Source organism: Camponotus vicinus, unplaced genomic scaffold (genome assembly GCF_025532165.1).
Source record: "Camponotus vicinus isolate PSW18456_S1 unplaced genomic scaffold, iyCamVici1.0 SCAF_10, whole genome shotgun sequence".
Taxonomy (NCBI): Eukaryota; Metazoa; Arthropoda; class Insecta; order Hymenoptera; family Formicidae; genus Camponotus; species Camponotus vicinus.
The window spans coordinates 8,271,447-8,291,071 of NW_028141946.1; the positions used below are offsets into that span (position 1 = coordinate 8,271,447).

At 31.3% G+C, this 19,625-nt stretch overlaps 1 long non-coding RNA gene across 1 annotated transcript; it reads right to left on the bottom strand.

Annotated features, from left to right (window-relative positions):
• Window positions 1–11,795: 11,795 nt before the first annotated feature.
• Window positions 11,796–12,550, bottom strand: LOC145960449 (uncharacterized). Its single transcript, XR_014435363.1, has 3 exons — window positions 12,464–12,550; window positions 12,161–12,315; window positions 11,796–11,868 (listed from the first exon to the last, which is right to left on the bottom strand). It is a non-coding gene; the product is annotated as an uncharacterized LOC145960449 (long non-coding RNA).
• Window positions 12,551–19,625: the final 7,075 nt, after the last annotated feature.

Genomic DNA, 19,625 nt, shown 5'->3' on the forward strand with positions numbered 1-19,625 from the left:
GTATCATACTAGTACAAATAGTCTTCACCGAAATTACCTCGTTGCCGGAAAAGAAGAAAGAGCTCGGCGACAAAGTTGCCGTCGCGGATGTGGAATTTTTGAGAGATTCCAAGACCCGCTAATCCGCAGCAGTAACAAACAAAAATCTGAAGGAGAACCTCGATGCCGAAAGGAGGAGGACTCAGGGGAAACTAGAAAAACTCGGATCGTCGGGTTACTTGGCCCGAAAGGGCTTTTCACAGGAAAGATCGAGCTAATCCGTGGGGTGAATAATACGAAATCGTTCACAGATGAACGAACCACGATGGGGCAACGCGTGGTAAGCGGTGGATTCTCTAATCTTCTTAAAGAGGTTTGGCAAACCTCTCGTAGCGATCAGCGGTACTTAACAAGTTCCTGGAAATCGACAACGACAAAAGAATAGATCCTCCGACGATTTAGAGATCTAAATTTTCGAAGAAGCTGCGGAAAAATCACAAAATATTTAAATAAGCAATTTAACGACTACATTGCTTCTCTTTTGTCAAAGAAATATACATCCAATAAATATCGTCATGATAATCATATAATAATAAAGTAATAATGATGAGATACAAATTGATATTTATATTAACACTAGTATAAACATGAGTGCATTCGATAAAAATCAAGGCCTTCAAAATATATATTTTGAAAATAAATAAATAATAAATTTTGGAAATAAATAAATAATAAATTTCGAAAATAAATAAATAAATTTCGAAGCAAATTTCAAGGTCCTTTCTCAGAATCATCTATCCAAATGTATCGATTATTTCAAACTCGTACCAATAATTATAAATAATGACAAGAAGTAATATTTTTCTCTCATCGAAATTCTTTTTGTGTGCAAATGCTTTAGATGTAAAATCACAACTAAGACAAAAGAAGAATGCTCGTTTATCACGATTCTTTTTCCGAGAACGAGTTCACCTGTCATCGGGCAAACAATGGAAGACGACCGAAAGAATGAGAGGATGATGCGAGCCAGAGTGTCGGAGAAAGAAGAAGATGGAGCGCGTAAATAAGTGTATAAAAAGGGGCAAGACAGGATAGGGAAAAGCGGGATCGGGATGTATGTGTTCCCTGTCGTTTCCCTTCTCGTCCTAGTGCCATCTTCCACCGGTCGCGGGGCTATAATTTGGTCCTTGGAGATGCCACGCCCACGCATATACATCACCCTACTATCGAGATCTCGTGAGTCAGATAAGGCTTGTCACTTTGTCGGCGTACGTGTATGTACGCCGCACACACGCGCGGGATGCGCGGAATAGTGGAGAGATGAGAATCCGGATAACAACCGAGAAAGTAAGAGAACCTGCGAGAGGCTGGTGCAGAGAGTCCACGATTTCTCCAACTCGGATTCTACACCGAGTTGAAATCGAATTCCATATTGGTGCTTCGGTTGCATTATCCTACCTCTATTGTATGTAATTAAAACGGACTTATTCTTGCGGAATAAGAAGATGCGATAGGCACAAGAAGCCATGAAGCACATTTATGAATATTTATGAAACAATACACGCAGCTCTATGCTCACTAGCACAAAACATTACTCTTCTAAAATTCGAGCCATGAAATCAACATTCAAATTAAAATTCAATAAATTATAATATATATTGTATTATAATAAATTTTTTATAATATATGTATTGTTTTTTTAATTTTATTATATTTCGTATTTTATTATATTTTTTATTATATTATATAATAGAAATTTTCTTTTCTTATCAGAACTCTAGAACTTACTCTTATTTTGATCGAAAAATATTTTATAATTAACACGATTCAATTACATTTAGATTTGCTAGGCTGCATATGTAGTTGCCAAAAGAACATTTGGAAAGAGAAAATAGTGCAATCGCGTAATCGGATTCTTGATAATGACCATTTCAAATCTGCTTTCGCGGGGATACGTGCATCAATGTCGCGACAAGGAACCTTGACGCTTTTGACACGCGTTACATCCGTGTAGCAGAGTATCAACCTGTCAGGGATGTTGCGGGGTGTGAAACCCCGTGAGTAGGTATATACACGCTCGGATATAAGCGCGTATATATAACGCATAATATACCAGGTGACCCTCCTCAAACCGAACCACGCCTAGTTAGCCACCATTGTGCACTGTGAGAGTTTATGAACTGGAAACGAATAATCGCGGGCTCTCTTGACAACTTGATCGTTATACGATTCTCTGGTAAAATCCCACTTTCTTCGGGAAAAAGTTTGTCTCTCTTTCCGAACTGATCTATTTATATATATATCCTATATACACCCTAGACTTATATAAAAATAATAAAGTATCCAATTGTATATATATAATTCAATATATATTTCTTATTTTCTAATGTTTATTTATTTCTCATCAAATCACCGTTCAAAATTCCATTCTACGTACAAAAAAGATTTTATTATATAAATTAAATTCTAAATAAAGATTTAAAATGAGAAATAATTTAATAGAAAATAAATAAATATTTATTAGTTTATTTACCTTGCTTTTTATTACAAAATAATCAAAACCATGTATTAAATCGCGTTGCTAAAATTATCGCAATCATGCCAATATTTTTAATCAATTATATAGCATATATTTGTGTGCAATTTTCTACTCTACATTTTATTATTAATTTAAATCGATAAAATTGATTATAAAGAGAAAGCGCGGGCAATTATTTTGAAGGAGAAATCATTTCTTTCGCGATCAATCATTCGGTCTCATTTGACTTTATGATTTTTCGCGATTTTATAACGCCATTATTGAACCTATTGAATTATACACGATATAATCCTACGTGTCAGGCGTTCTCGCGATGAAATGAGAAACGTTGCGCTGACCCACCGCAATTTTAATCCATCGTCGAGTCACGTGCTGTCCCCCATCGTCCCACCCCATCTGCGGTTGTATGTGGAAGATCAACGTATTATCTTGATGCACCAACAACGCGCAATCCCGCGCGACTGCTTTTTATTCGTCGCGTTATTCGCAAACGTGAATTCTTATACGGGAGAGATCGTCCTAAGTAAATAAAATCGCGCTCTACCCTTGTGTGCGCACGAATACGTGGGGGCTAAACTTCTCGTTTGCGCCGTCATATTTAATTCCAAGTCATCCCAGCACACGTGTACGTTCATTTCACTGCTATCGCGCGCATTAATATGGCATAAACTCGATATAAGAAAAGAGAATAGAAAAAAGAGGGAGAGACAATTTAGAATAATTTTCAGTATCATTGCCATGTTGATATAGCAGCGAGGTATCGTGTAAATATATACATGGAAATAAATAGCGAAAAAGTATCTAATTTAATTGAGCAATTATTTAATTCAATCTTTTTTAATTTTTTCACGAATGAATAGTCTGCAAGTGTATGTTATTGGTATTGCCGTCGAGCGAGGGAAAAAAAGAATAATCAATAAGGGTCGCAATCTCTCTCTTGCTCTTCCCTTGTAACCCGAAATAATAAATAATAAGCAGTATTTATGAATTCCGTAAATTCATGGCACGTGCGCGCGAAACTTTTGTACAATCTGATTTACGCTCTTCGCGTGATCTAACGTTATGGAAATTTTCTTTTAACGAACCTCTGCAACACGTGCGTGCAAATCATTTCAGGTACATATGAAAATTTATGTATATATAACAGAATTAAACGTGTAATTGAAGAACAATACATAAATTACGAATTATGAATTAATATATACATATGTTGTTCTTGCTTCGAGAAATACGAAAATTAGAAATTATAATCTCAAATATACGTGTGTACATATATAACGGGGTTTTTCATATAAACATACTACATCCCTCCCTGTGGAATTACACTCCTCCAAAAATGGAGGTAAAAATTGGGTTTTTATTTTTTTCTCAAATTTGGAAGAAGTTAAAGAAATGAAATTAGGTGGATATTTTCTACTAGTAAAAAGGTTATTTATTAATATTTTTTTCAGCCTCCCGTATTGTTATGAGAGGATGAAACTAGCAACTCTTATTCAATTTTTTATTAGAACTTTTTAATGTTTATATGAAAAACTCCCCTTAATTTTAGACAAAGAATCATCTAAAATTTTTCGCACTTATTAAGAAACACTTTGTATATATATACTCCTGGACAAAATTAACGCATATTGTTTTTTTTACTTTTTCTTTAAAATTTTTCATTAAAATTTAAATATCAGCTTTTAAAGAAAAAGTGAAAAAATATTATGCGTTAATTTTGTCCAAGAGTATATATGGAGTAAAACGATATTGTGCGAATATTAGTTCACGAGCGATGGGAAATCATATAAATTCGTGCTCTACATTCGTGCTTAACTTTCCTGAAATGTGATCGCCTGTTCGGTTTGTCCGGTCGAGAACTGTCAAATGTCATAAATTGCCTCGACCTGTGTTCGGTCTGTTTTAGCGGAAGCGGAAGTAAAATGAGAATACACGGAGCAATAAATAATAACAATAACATTTAAACTCGCTTAGATGCGTCCGTAATTATTACTCATCCGTTGCCACGAGTAAATATAAGCGCGCGGGTGTAAAACGAATGCTAAGGCGATCTCGTTCCTTTTTGCTCGCCGGCGGAGAATGGCAGTCAGGATGTTTTTCCAACGAGAAGCGATAAAGGGACAAAGTTTTCGTGTCCGAGCAATAATACTATCGTGTCGGAGGCGGAGCGGCGTGGATATGTCCCGAGGGTATCCCGCCCATTAAACCTGCTGAGCAAAGAAGTATAACAAACCCGGCAAGAGGACCACAGATGTCTTCTCTAAATCCCCTTGAAAAACCGCAATCCGATGAGCATAAATTCGTGTATAGTTAACCGCTTCGTCTCATAATCTCGCTGCGATGTGGAAATTCAATAACTACAAATTATGCTCGAGGCAGCGAGTGCATCGAAAGGAACCTTTATTGACAGAATTGGTTGATCGAACGATCATTTTTAACAGTCTTACGACAAATCCGTACAAAACGACGCTATTCGTTGAAACGTCAAATAACCGTCGATCGTGGTCCGTCACGTCTCTGAGACGATTGCAAAATGAAATTCGACCAAGGAACGGCCGACAATTGACCGATGAAGTGCTCCCCTCGACCCACTTTCTTAAATAAGCTCATTTATTCTCCTTGATGCTCGTGCGATTTTTTAAATTATACATTACTCGCGCGGGGAATACCATATACGTTGGATGCCGGTTTTTTGTCAGAAAATAATAAACTAAAAGAAAATTTTACGGTAAGCGCATTTTCTAAGAGATTCGACGAGCGGCTGTTATTTATCGCGCAATATTTCTCAACTGTCATCGTTAAATATGCCGATTTCTGCTCGAAAAAGATTTGCTCAAAGATGGCTGTTTTAAGTGTGCAATTTAATGATTTATATTTTAAAAAATTAATTAATTTTCAGATGAATTTTCCAAGAATCGATTCGACATTTATTAAAGCATCTATCATCAAATAGAAACAAATACAATAAAATGGCTGATAATGTGAAGAATCAAGCAAATCTGTTATTCGAAATACAATCGATAATGATAAAACGAAACGCCGGACATATTGAAAACACATATTGTGTAATCAATTATCGACACGTCCGAGGAAGAGACTAACGTCCTTAAATAATTCATCCGGAGACCTCGAGGATGAATCGAAGGCCGTTCGGGATCAGATGCAAATCGGATTCATTAGCGTTAAGCCAGAGACGGGGGTGGAAGAGGTGGAGTCGACCCCTCGACGTAAACACGCTGCCGGCTCTACTCCTGCTTTCGGAGGGCTGTTATTGCGCGGTTACATCAACCCCTACCGGCATCTGTCTCTTTCGCGAGTACATTTGCACTTTATCCTCGTGCTAATCCTTCTATCTCGGCTCACAAATGCAGAAATACTTGAAAACTCTTATCACTCCACAGAAATTAAATTACGACACGTTTGCAGTCGTTGCGTTATCCCAAAGATTGAAAAAAACGGAGGACTTATCTGTACAAAATTCTCTAAAAAAAATATTATTTATATTATTTCGATATGTTATATATCTGTATATATATGTATTATATATATGTCTTTATATATATGTCTCTAAAAATATGTATTATCTATCCATAATAATTTATCGGATAATATTTATTTTTGTTAAAGAAAGGGAATTTCCTACAACTTTTTAATTTTATTGCGACAAGAAGATCTCGAAATTCGTTCAAAGTGATTAGCATAAGTAAAGCACCGATCGTGACGCAATAAATTTTAAAAGAGAAGTGTGCTGTAAATCGCGCGTCAATCACGATAACCGAAAACAATGATCGCGCGTAAACACTTCTGAATCGGGATCAGTTCGGGACTTTTCCCTAGGGCGGGTCACGGGAGCACCAAGATATACCCTCGAGATTACAAGGATTACGCGGAGATTGAATCACTTCCCAGCCACCCCGCGCGAATGCCTAAATGTGTCTCCGGCAAGCTGTCCCTTAATCATCGTGTCTTTACCAGAGGTCGTTATCGCGCTTCCGATCCCAAGTTATACGCTTCGTGCTCCGAATTGCATATCGTCAAAAAGCGCTCGTTGTCACGCGTCACGTCGCCGCGATATTATTTCCACATGAGAGTTACAAATTTTTTTTCCCTTTAAATATTTATCGCGAAGTTTGCATACTCGCTCTACGTCCTACGTAAACCCTTCTCTTGAATATTAATAGTGCATTTATCCAATATAATAATATTGAAGGTAAAACATCTACGATTATTTATTATAATTGATAAATATATAATATTTATGTATATTTTTCTTTTACACACATTCTTTTATTACAATATCATATTTAAATTTTTTTTAAACACATCGATTAGATTTATAATCTCTTTAATTAGATCCATTGTTTTGGTTCTGATTTTTAAATCTGATTATTAATAATAATAGAAATAGCTAATAATAATAATAAACCCAGGTAGCAAAAGTAATATTAAAACATGCATTATCCCTTTAATAGAGAGAACTCGTACAAATTAGATTCGATGATTTCAACAGGTTTTCGCAACAAGAGGAAATTTCCAAACACATCACGAAACTCTTGTAGAGCAACATATACAAATAAAAAGAAGAGAAAAAAATTCCAAGAAGGCGAGTGGCCAAAGTTTTCTCGTCTCCGGGCGAATGATCGCGTCAATTATGCGAAACGCGCGTAATGAAAGCGCCGTCATGAAAACCAGTTGAAAACAAACTCTGAAAGGATCTTGGCAACCCCTAATCAAGTCCCGTTTAATAAAACCGGGTCCGGGGATCCCTGAGTCTTGCACCCCCGGCGTCGGGGCCGAGCTCGGCTAATCTGACTTTGATTAAACTTTTAGCGACACCGAAAAGGGTGCCGGGCCGATAGAAACGCGTACGCGCTCTCGCGCGTTCGCACACATAAATGCACGTGCGTGCGTGCGTGCATGCGTATACGTGTGTGTGTGGGTGCATCAACGGAACGGCCGATGTGTAAGTCGATTTTTATTACGTTCCATCGCATATATTATAGCAGGGTGCGCGGTTAATGGGTTTATCGACGCCGCGGGATTACAACAATAAAGTTTTCCGATGCTCCGAAAACCGCATTCGATATGCAATGTTCCTTTAAGTCGCTTTTTCGCGCATCAAGATTTTCCCGATGCATTAGCACCAAATAATATTCAACATCCGATATAAAATGCATACGTTGCATCGGTACCCTATAAATTTTTTAGAAATGTATTGTGTAAAAAAATTTATCGTTTCCCATACAGTACAAAACATTGCAGCAATATTGCGGCAATATTGCAATGTTACTGCATCGATTAGATTTATAATCTCTTTAATTAGATCCATTGTTCTGATTTTTAAATCTGATTATTAATAATAATAGAATTCTTGTTCTGGTTCTGATTTTTAAATCTGATTATTAATAAGAAATAGCTAATAACAATAATAAACCCAGGTAGCAAAAGTAATATTAAAATATGCATTATCCCTTTAATAGAGAGAACTCGTTGCTGCAATGCCTTGTGCTGTATGGATTGTATTTTTTGACAACATACACATATAAACATAATCACACACACATACGCACACATATATGTATATATATTTTGCAATCTTAGATGCTATTGCAGATATAAGTATAACCACACCCCAGCAAACACCAAATAACGTTTATATAATTGTTAGTTATAATTTCCCACTCAACAATATAACTGTTACATGTTATATAACAGTTACATAAAATTACAACTAACAATTATATAAATGTTGCTTGGTGTTTGCTGGGACATATAAAAAGATACATTTTACTAATCTCCACTTTTACGTTAATTTTTTTTGTATAATTTAAGACGACGAATTCTTCGTATCGTGCATACATATTGACTTACCACAAGCAGATATACGTTGTTCAACTGTCCACGCCATTATCTACGTCATCGAAAGCATCGAGAGGATATGCTCGAACATCGGGACGAATTCGTTATCACACACTATCAAACACATAAAAAGATACATTTTACTCGTCTTACTAGTCTCAGTTTTTACCTCTTGTATAATTTAAGACGACGTATTCTCTTTGTATAATTCAAGACGACGAATTCTTAGCAACTGCATACTACGTCATCGTACCGTGCATACATGTTGACTTATCACAAGCAGATGTACGATGTTCAATTGTCCATGCCATTGTCTAGTCGTCGAAAGCATCGAAAGGATATGCTTTAAGCATTGGAACGAATTCGTTATCACACTATGACAATACACAAGTACGATTTTGATAACGACACTACTTTATAAATCTTAATCGTGCACGTTCGCGCGCGAAAGTGTTCGGACTAGTAGCTCTCTCTGCTGTCAATTCAATGAACTAGTTCAAGCATACCAATAGAAGCGCTCTTGTTACTGATTACAGTATTGTTCCATACCGTCATCTATATCCGCTTCAGAGATTAGGTAGAATTACATAAAGCCTCATCCATTTTCCGACTGTTGGTAAAATCATTTGCTACGTGTCCGTACATCGATAAATTTTTACATCAAATCTGAATGTGAAATATGAATTCAATTGTATAATTCATAAGGAACCTTTCTTTATTTTAGCAATTATTATGAACATTAATGTATAATAAAATGCACGCTCACATTCTAGATGTTATTCTTGATAGAGAGAAAAAAAATAATGTGTGTGTTGTATGTTTAATAAATTTTTAGAAAAAAAATTTCATAAAATAAACTAAATTTTTCTAGACAAAGTAATAATAAAACTTATTTTGTATCTAAATTTTTACTATTTAATATTTAATATTCATTAATGTAATTAATGTAATTATATATTGATATATTAACGCAATTAATAAAATATTTTATTAACTATAATGTAATATAAAAGTTATAATAAATAAAATTAAGTTCTTTTATTCTTAAGTCAAAAACATCAATATCTCTTTCAAATTACTAATAAATATAAAAGACATCTGACTAAAGGATAAATTTTAAGTTACTTTTAAATGTCTTTAGGGACATGAGTGTATTGTCTGGATAATAGTTAACAAAACTAATTTCAATTTTTCTTATTTCTTAAAGAATAAATAAATTTTAAAACATGTAAAAATTTCAAAACTTCTTACTAAATATAGTTAATTGATTAATTTAGAAAAATTAAAAGTATTCAATATTGGAGCAATATTATTAATATTGTTGTAATACATTGCTATAGCATTAGAATGTTGCCATAATATAATTTTTGAAAACTTTCCTAGTTCATAGATTAGCTAAAAAAAGAAATTAGTTATTAAATTTTAATCAATTTAAATCAATTATAAAATCATCTGTAATGACAAAATTCCAATTACAAATGTATAAAATTTAAGATATTTCTGTCAAATTCTATAATCGATAACAATTGTCGCATATTATATGAACATTCGCGATTTTTCTAAAGCAAAATATGTATTAAAAGCAAACTAATTGATTCAATGTTCTTGAAATATATTACACAGGAAGAATCGCTAAATGTGCTTTGCATCAAACGTACAATTTTATTTCTTCCTTCCTTTCGTAAAATTTTATCCTGTATCATTTCCAAAATATAAAAAATAATTTCAAAATAAAATAAAATTAAAGTAAAATTTAAAATTTATGATAACAAATGTGATTATGTAAATAACTACTCACTTCTGTTGCACGCATCTTCAATGGATTAGCCATTGATTGACATTTATTTATGACAAATTTACAGATTAAATTCATCGTACATTCAATCAATATTAAAACATCCTTTATATCCTATTTTCTATAATGTAACTCATGAAAATAACTTTAATTCTAACTCTAATTTGTAATAAAATAATAAATTTAGATAATATACATAATTATATACATAATATACATAATTACAATTTCAGTATATTGAAAAATAATTATAATATTTATAATAGTTTATAATAAAAAAAACTACAGTACTACTATTACTATTTTATAATAAAAAACAATATGACATAAGAAAATATTTCGCTTATATGTTCGCATACATCTACTATCTAAAACTATCTAAAAATATTATAAATTATTATTATTATTAAATGTTCTGCGAATAATTGCGGCATCTCTTGGGTAGTGTCTCGCTAACATTTGGTTTGGTACGTAATGGGTATTTGTAATTTGACAGAAATATCGCCCAATCTCTGTATTATATATACACCGTGGCATGAATATCGATGTTATAAAGCCTAAAACAGGACATATATTGTTTATACGTTATACAAATAATACATAATAAAAATATATATATTATATGATATATAAATAGAAAGAAACGTTTGATATTCATACTTTGTGGTACGTAACACATGATGTCATTATCTATCAATATGATATAATACGGTTGTGAATGGTTCCGAATGTCACATTCGAACTCTAATTGATACGGAGGAAAAGAAAACCATTCAGTTTGATATTTGTTATGCCATCCAATTATGACACCGACGTAACTACCTTTACTTTCATAATGATCTTCAAAACTAACGACCATTCCAATTGCGAATTTTACTTTATTCGATCTTCTTTCGCAACACTTTTCAATAAGAAGAGATGTACACTGAAAAATTAGAATATAATTGACGTTTCTTTTTTTAACTAAATTTTAAATCGCTTTTCGTAGTTTCGATTTGGATTTTAGATAATAAATAATTTACAATTATAACGAATATGATTATATATTAATATGCTTTATGTATACATATAATAAACTACCTTCAAAGTGATTTATAATAACATATGAAAAAGTACTTACCATATCATTATTTATATCTATTTCTGAGAGAGGGGTAAAAGAAATATCTATCGGCATATAATTTTTGAAAACTTTTCCTAGTTCATAGATTACCTAAAGAAAGATTAGTTATTAAATATTAAATAAATTATAAAATCATTTGTAATGACAAAATTCCAATTACAAATATATAAAATTTAAGATATTTTTGTAAAATTCTATAATCGATAGCAATTGTTGCACATTATGTGAACATTCACGATTTTTCTAAAGCTAAATATGTATTAAAAGCTACTAATTGATTTCAATATTCCTAAAATGTACTATAGAGGGAGAATCGCTGGGTATTTTCCATCAAATATACAATTATATCTCAGAAAACAATTATATTTATGAATAAAAAGCAATGATTTTTGTCTAAAACCCTATTCAAATAAAAAACCGTAATACAAATAATTACTCACTTGTTTTATAGATATCTTCATCCGATCGGGCACGTCTTCAATTGATTGACATATAATTATGAAAGAAGTCTGCCGATTAAATTGATCGTACATCCGCTCAATGTTAAAATATTCTGTATATTCTGTACGACCTCTGTATCGACAATAAAGAAAGACATATATATAAATAGATGTATATACAGATATATATAGATATCAGTACTATATCTTTTAATGATAAATATTTTAGTCTATTTAGAGCAATTATTTTTAAGCAAAAGTACCGAAAGAAATTATTATTTATTGTAATGCTTTAGTCTATTAGATTATACATCTTTTTCTTACATTGTGTACATGTGTGAATGTAAACATAATTATATGTGTATATGATACGAGTAAAAGAAAAATTAAGTGATCTCAAAACCAAGATCAGATACATATATTACCTCGGTTTCCACGCCAAACAAGTTTCTGAAGAAAACATATTGCTTGGGTACATTACTAGTTCGATATGTAAACCCATTCTTCTTGCCACGCAGATATATATTGTTAACCATAACAGTTTTCTATTATGTAACTCCTGAAAATGGCTTTCTCTAATCTGTAATAAAACAATAACTTAAAATAACTTAAAATAACCTTATAATTTCCATTTAATGGGAAATAATTACAATATTTCCGGTAGTTTGTAATAAGAAAGAATATCACATAAGAGAAAATATGCTGCGTATGTGTCCGCATATACCTACTTGATCCAATTTCCACGGATAATCTATGTCATAGCAATCGAAATTTAAAATAATATCGTCCAATATGCATTTAATTTGTCTTGCATTAGTTTCACCCCAATAATTTTCACGAATATTATTATGTTTCCAAAAAGAAAATTGCTTAGACGATATCGAAAATATTTCATGAGTGGGATTTTTCTCTCTAAGATGCTTTAACACGTTTTGCATAATATTTTCAATCAATTTATTTACATGGGACAAAGAAATATACTTTTCTGGTTGACACCATTGTAATACTATAGCAAGCAGTTTTTCCAAAATTTGTTGTTGATGGGGCTTATTCATAAATTTCTTCCAATTTCTTTGAAAATTTTCTCTAATCCAGCATCGAAAAAGTTTTATACTGTAGTATCTATGTGTCAAATCGCATTCCCTGAAATATTCACAATTTATTGTATATATGATTAATATATTAATTTATTTTATAACTATAAGAAATTAGGCTCTGTATAGTAAAATATAAACTTAAATTTAAACAGGCCATCAGAGCTAAACGCGGATGGAAGTGCGTAAGTTCAACGAGAATTAAGTTTTCGTTGAAATTTATTTGTGTGCACAGGGCACAAAATTTTCTTGGTACGATACCAAGCAAATTTTAAATAATTCTCAATTCGAGAAATTATTTAATTATTATCCCTCTATTTCCCCCCTGTAGTGTTGTAGGCGAGAAAAATATCGGACTGAAAGTCGCTGAATCGGGAATCGATAGCTCTGATGGCCTGTTTAAATTTAAGTTTATATTTTAATATACAGAGCCTAATTTCTTATAGTTATTTAATTCACGCCGGCGGAAGATGGCGTTATACTTTAATTTAATATATATTTGTAGGCGACCGAGAAGTATCGAGTTGAGGGGTCTGAATAGCTCAGTGGTAAGAGCAGTCGCCCGGCAAGCGAAAGACTCGGGTTCGATTCCCGATTCAGCGACTTTCAGCCCGATATTTTTCTCGCCTACAACACTACAGGAGGGATAATAATTAAATAATTTCTCGAATTGAGAATTATTTAAAATTTGCTTGGTATCGTACCAAGAAAATTTTGTGCCCTGTGCACACAAATAAATTTCAACGAAAACTTAATTCTCGTTGAACTTACGCACTTCCATCCGCGTTTAGCTCTGATGGCCTGTTTAAATTTAAGTTCATATTCATATACATATACATATATATTTTAATATATATCTTGAGTCACATACCATGGAGATTGTGTATAAATGCTTCTAATAAATTCATCTTTCAAGATAGCACGATGCATAGGATGCGCATCTGAGCAACCTTTATATAGGCTAAATAATGAAGAGAATTCGTCCACATATTTATGATTATTAACATAATAGTAATGCTTTTCGGACATGTGAGATACATAAGCCCACAATTCTTTTGCGCATTTCATACCGCTTTGCACATCTGTAATATCGGCCTCATAAAAATTTTTATCATTTTCCTCATAATATTTTTTCACAGAAGGCCATCTAAAATTTAAACAAAAATATTTTAACTGATTTTCTTAAATCATACCAAAAATTGTACAATGCCGCATAATATCTAAATCAAATTGAAGAAGATATTTAAAACGTTAATATTATTAATAAATAGGAAATATGAGCGAATAATTTTTAAGCAAACTATAGCAATAATAATATAGTAATAATAGATATTATCTTTATAGATTACAAACTTATTTATTAACTCTTTCTTTACTTGTCTTTCTTTTTATCAACCTATGATTTAAAATTTTTTCGAAGGCTATTAAATTCTTTTTCATAAGCATATAATAGACTGAAAATTTATTGTTTAAATATGTAAACATAATGCATTCCTTATTTAAAAGTGTTGGAGAAAATGCAATTAATGAATATTATTTTTATGAAGAACATAGGCGGCATTATAGTTTAAATGTTACGATATTACAATATATGCAAAATTCATTTGGAATGTCAACTGGATTTTGATTTATAATGTCTAAATATCCATGGATGCGAGATACGCCATACTAGTGACTTTAAGATAAATGAAAAACGTAATGTAAAACATCTTGAGAAACACGTTTTTCAAGTACATAATTCAGCATGTTCTATATAATGTTTTATTATTTGACAAATTAATATTTTATGATCGATAGCATTCTTGTGACAAAGTATATAAACTATACTAAATAATTACAAAATGCGCAGTTTATTTTTACAATGCAGCATGTGACGAACAGTTTATATATTATATTATAACATATAAAGTTTGAATTTCTTGCACATACGCACAGATATCTGCAACAAATAGTTTATGCGTATGCTCAAATATTTTAAACTTTTCGCATCGATTATCATGTAATTCATGTGGCATAAACGATAAGATTTAAAAAACGATTTATTTTGTGTATAAGCTACGCACAGTCGTGTTTATGGTACAACTTATGTATTATGTGTTAAAACTTATAAAATAATATAAAAAAATTAATATTTTTTTATGAGAAAATTAAAATATCAAGTGGCCTGAACAAAAAGTAGGGTCTAAGATGAATCATCAACTATGAAATTAAAGTTTTGTACAAAATTTACATATGGGCCGGATGATTTGTCGGTAACACACATTTTCATTTTATTATATATTTTGCATATATATTTAACGTATACATTATCTATGAAAACTGATAACATGTAGTATTTTATATTACTGTTTTTAATTTAGCTAAAATATATAAATTTCGTATAAAAATATTCCATGAAAATTTCTGTATCTTAGATTTAATCTTGTTCGAAAAATCATCTCCTTCACAGTTATTCCTATATCTTGCACGAAATAGTTATTGATAGTGAATAAATTATTCTATATTTTTTATAGAACCTTGAAGAGCTTTTTCGAAAATGTTTGGAAAACTTTTAAACAAAGACAGACTTTATATCATTTGTAGTTTTTAGCTAAAAATTTTTAAAATTTACATGATTTCATCAGAGACGCAAAAGAATCGATGCTTAAAACAATGCGATAGCTTCAAAAATTTGCGAATTTTTGAAAATATTGCGTAGGAATTAATTTTAAAATTTCTTGAATTACATTTTTTATAGTTTTCGAAATATTCAAAATGCGAGGGATTTGTTTCAAACGGTTCAAGAAACGATTTATTTGGTCTGATGTAATTTTTAATTTTTGGCCAGATTTTTGTCAAATTTTTTCTCATATGTGTGATAAACTACTCAAATAACAAATAAAATAACAAATAAAAAACTTACCTCTGGGAAAACTTTTTTCTCCATAGACTTTTGTCATTAATAATTAATTGGCGGAACTGCTTGGATGTGGAGCTAAAGTTTACGATGTCTTTAATGGTGATATCTTTATATTCTAAAATTTTGGAAACTATTTCTGTAGGCATGTGTATTAGCATAGCCATTGTTATTATTATTAAAAATTTAGAAAAAAATTTTAAAAACTTTTAAAAAATTCTGTTTTATTAACGAATTTGTCGATACACTTTAACTACGTTCAAGAATAGGGCACGATGTTCACTGTACGAAGCCAAATCACAAACTGAACCGTTCGGGGATCTTCTAAGGAATGGTTCTAACAAAGCACGACTATGTTAGGTTTATACTAGGAAAGACTAGTAAAGACTAAAAAAGAAAAGGAAAAATGCATTTAAATGATATTTCTTTTCTGTCTCTTTCGAGCATGCGCAATGAGTTTTATGGGATTTATCTGTCTTTATGAATAGTGGTAATTTTTGACTATTTACTTTTTCCGATAAAGGAAACAAAGAACGGATACTTTCTCTATGCATTCTTTAATACTTGTCTGTGATTCATATTTTATCTATGTCCAAAAATAACGGTATTTTTGCTCATAGTAAGATCTATGTGATTTATATAGCCTATTTGATTCTCTTCTGTTAATATATTTTTAACATTGTCTTTATTTCTGCACAAAAGTATATCCTAATCTTACTCATTTATCTATTTATTAAGTAGCTTAAAAAAGATCTTTTTTAATACTCATATTAAATCTTTATCAAAACTGATTTAATTCTTTTATTTATAAAGAAGATTTATAAAGAATATGAACCATGCTTGGTTAATAAAAAACTGATGTGCAAAAGATGACACCGAACTATGTTATTGTCATCGAGAATAGCGATAAGAACCGATCCGAGCTCGATGAAACGCATACTCCTCTTTTGCCAACCGTAGATTGGCAGCAGTCGGAAGTAAAAATGCTTCTTTATATCTTTATTTATATTTATATGAAAACTACTCACATTTTTTAAATGAAATTTTATCGTTATAAATTACAAATGCTTTACATGTTGTTTTCTCTAATTCGAAACAATTTTTTATGTAATTATTACGAGAGAAGACAACCTCAACACAATCCTTGCTTATCTTCCAATTTTCAATTTATCATTATCAATTATAAGTATCAGAGTATTAATAAAAAGGATATACAATTTTTGATTTTTTTTCTTGTCAGCTTCTCAATGTATTAAAAGAATACTGAAAATTTTATATAAATTTACAGCTTTTTTATATAAAGTCTAAAAAGAATTGTGATATAGAAGGTGATCAAAATACAAAAAAACTATTGAATTATTACTTTATCGTCATATGTCATCTGTGATATCGGGGATATCCTTTATCAGATATATGATGCTGAATCATTTATGTTCAATTATGCACAATTATTTATGTTCTATACTTAATCATCTCGCGATCTCCTATCGAACTCTGTAAGTCCGAGGCGACAGTCTTTAAAGTGATCTATAAGTCGCGATGTGGAATGAAAATGAATATTATTAAATATATATATAATTAAAAAAAATGAAAATATAATATTCATATTTTGCAATGTTTATTTTGAATTAATTTAGATTTCTTCGATGTTTTTAACATTCATGGAACAAACATTCATGGAGTTCTTACCTGAGTTTCTCCGAAATGTTGTTTACTGCAAATATACTGCTTAAATTCTTTTGTGATTTATGCTTTTTTTGTTTCTTTTTCAAAACGAAAAGTGATTCATCTTGTCTAACGCCATCTGTTTCGTTTCTTAAACATGTTCTCTTTCTTTCTCACTTTCTCTGCTTTTCGTTTTGCTGTTCTCTCCCTTTCTCTCTCTCTCTCTCTCTCTCACTCTCTCTCTCTCTCTCTCTCTCTCTCTCTCTCCCTCTCTCTCACACCCTTTTTGTCGTATTTTCTAGAGAAATAAATTCAAACATTTATCATGATTTACGAGTTCCGTCGCGCGTGCGCTGTTGTGTCTTCAATGATTCCGCGAAATGTAATATAGTAAAATCTTGTGAATGAAATGTAATATGGTAATCTCTTTTGTTTATTTAATATTAATAATAAAACTGTTTCGCGCGCACATGCATTATTTTACGACCGACTTGTAATTCGTTTTAGAAGATATGGGATGATGTTAAAGAAAACCAATTTAACCGAAAATCGTGTATTTGAAAAGAATACTAGAGGTGAATCTACCCATACAGCATAGAATATTGAAGCAATATTATTAATATTGTTGTAACACATTGCAATAGCATTGCAATGTTGCCGCAATATTTCTGCAATTTTCTGTACTCTTCTGGGTAATTAGATACGGTAATTAATGCGGTACAATGAGCTTCTCGCAATGATGGATCAAAATCGGCCAAAAAAATGATACGCAATCGGACCACAAGCAATTCCCAAGATTTATCCAAAATGTACGAATACATCGGAAATACGAGTTGTTCGTGAGCTTACGAGATACTATGAGATTGCAGGGTCACTTAAGTTATATGATGGATTTCTTTCTATAAGAATATTCGATAATTCAAAAAAAGCTAATACATAACATTTGTTCCAGTCTGGAGGACTATAACTTTATTTTACAGTTAATATAAATTTTATTATTAAAACGCGATGGAATGTTCGCGAACCGCGTAAAACCGCCACCTCAGCGAACCACGCGCGAGTTGGCCGGAAACGCGAAAGTGCCAACAAAGGGTTTCGACTTTGAACCTCCTTCGCTTTGACCGCCACGAAGTTCTCCATGACCGTATATGGTCATGTCGCTAGGCGATCTCCTCCAAAATACCCTCAAAAGCGAGGTGTTACAAACCATCCACCGAGAACCCGCGGCGGACAGTCGTTAATTAAAAATCGATAAAATAAAATTGATAAGGGCTAGTCGCTATCTAGCGCGAGTAATAAGAGAAAATCTGTTCGAACTCGAAATCTAACGGAATCAAGAACGAAGCTGAGGATATTAATGAAAGAGGTTTGTATTGATTTAAGAAGATTTATATATGTGTATTAATATATGTATAAAAGTGATGATAATAATAATAATAATAATAATAATAATAATAATAATAATAATAATTACAATTTAAAAACAACCGGCGGTCTCGAGGCCTTGTTCTTTCCTTCCGGCTACCCCACATCCTGTGCCGGGAGCGGCACAACACATTCATAAATGCTATTTTAATTTATTTCTTTAATAAAGAATTTGAGAATAATTATAATAATTTATTTATATGTATATTTTGAAAATTAAATATAAATTATACACTACATACATAAATAATACTCAGTAAAAAATACAATTAATTGATAACATTAAACATAATTAAAATACCAAATCCCAAAATGGTATCTGTTTTATATGTAACAAGTGGCATCTGTTTTATATGTAACAATGAATTTATTTAAGGAACGCTATTTTATCTATTCTAAAATTATTCTCTATGTAAAAAAGGAAATTGATAATTACGACTATTAGAATATTACAAAATACGTTATATGCAGTTTATTTTCTTGTAATATGTGCAATAAACTGCAATTATAAAATATCAAATTAAAAAGAGAAATATCTTTAATATATAAAAAATATATAAAAATATATAAAAATAGATATATAAAAATAATGATATATAAAAATATAATTATATTGAAAATAAATATATCTAATATCTCTATTAAATTGTATATTTTAATCATATATCAAAATAAACGTATTAGCGATTTTTTAGAATATTACAAAACATCTTACATGCGGGTCATTTATTTCTTCTTGTAACATATATTACTTAATAAATTACAATTATTGCTTAAACGAAATTATTCATTTCCATTATAAAGGCACAC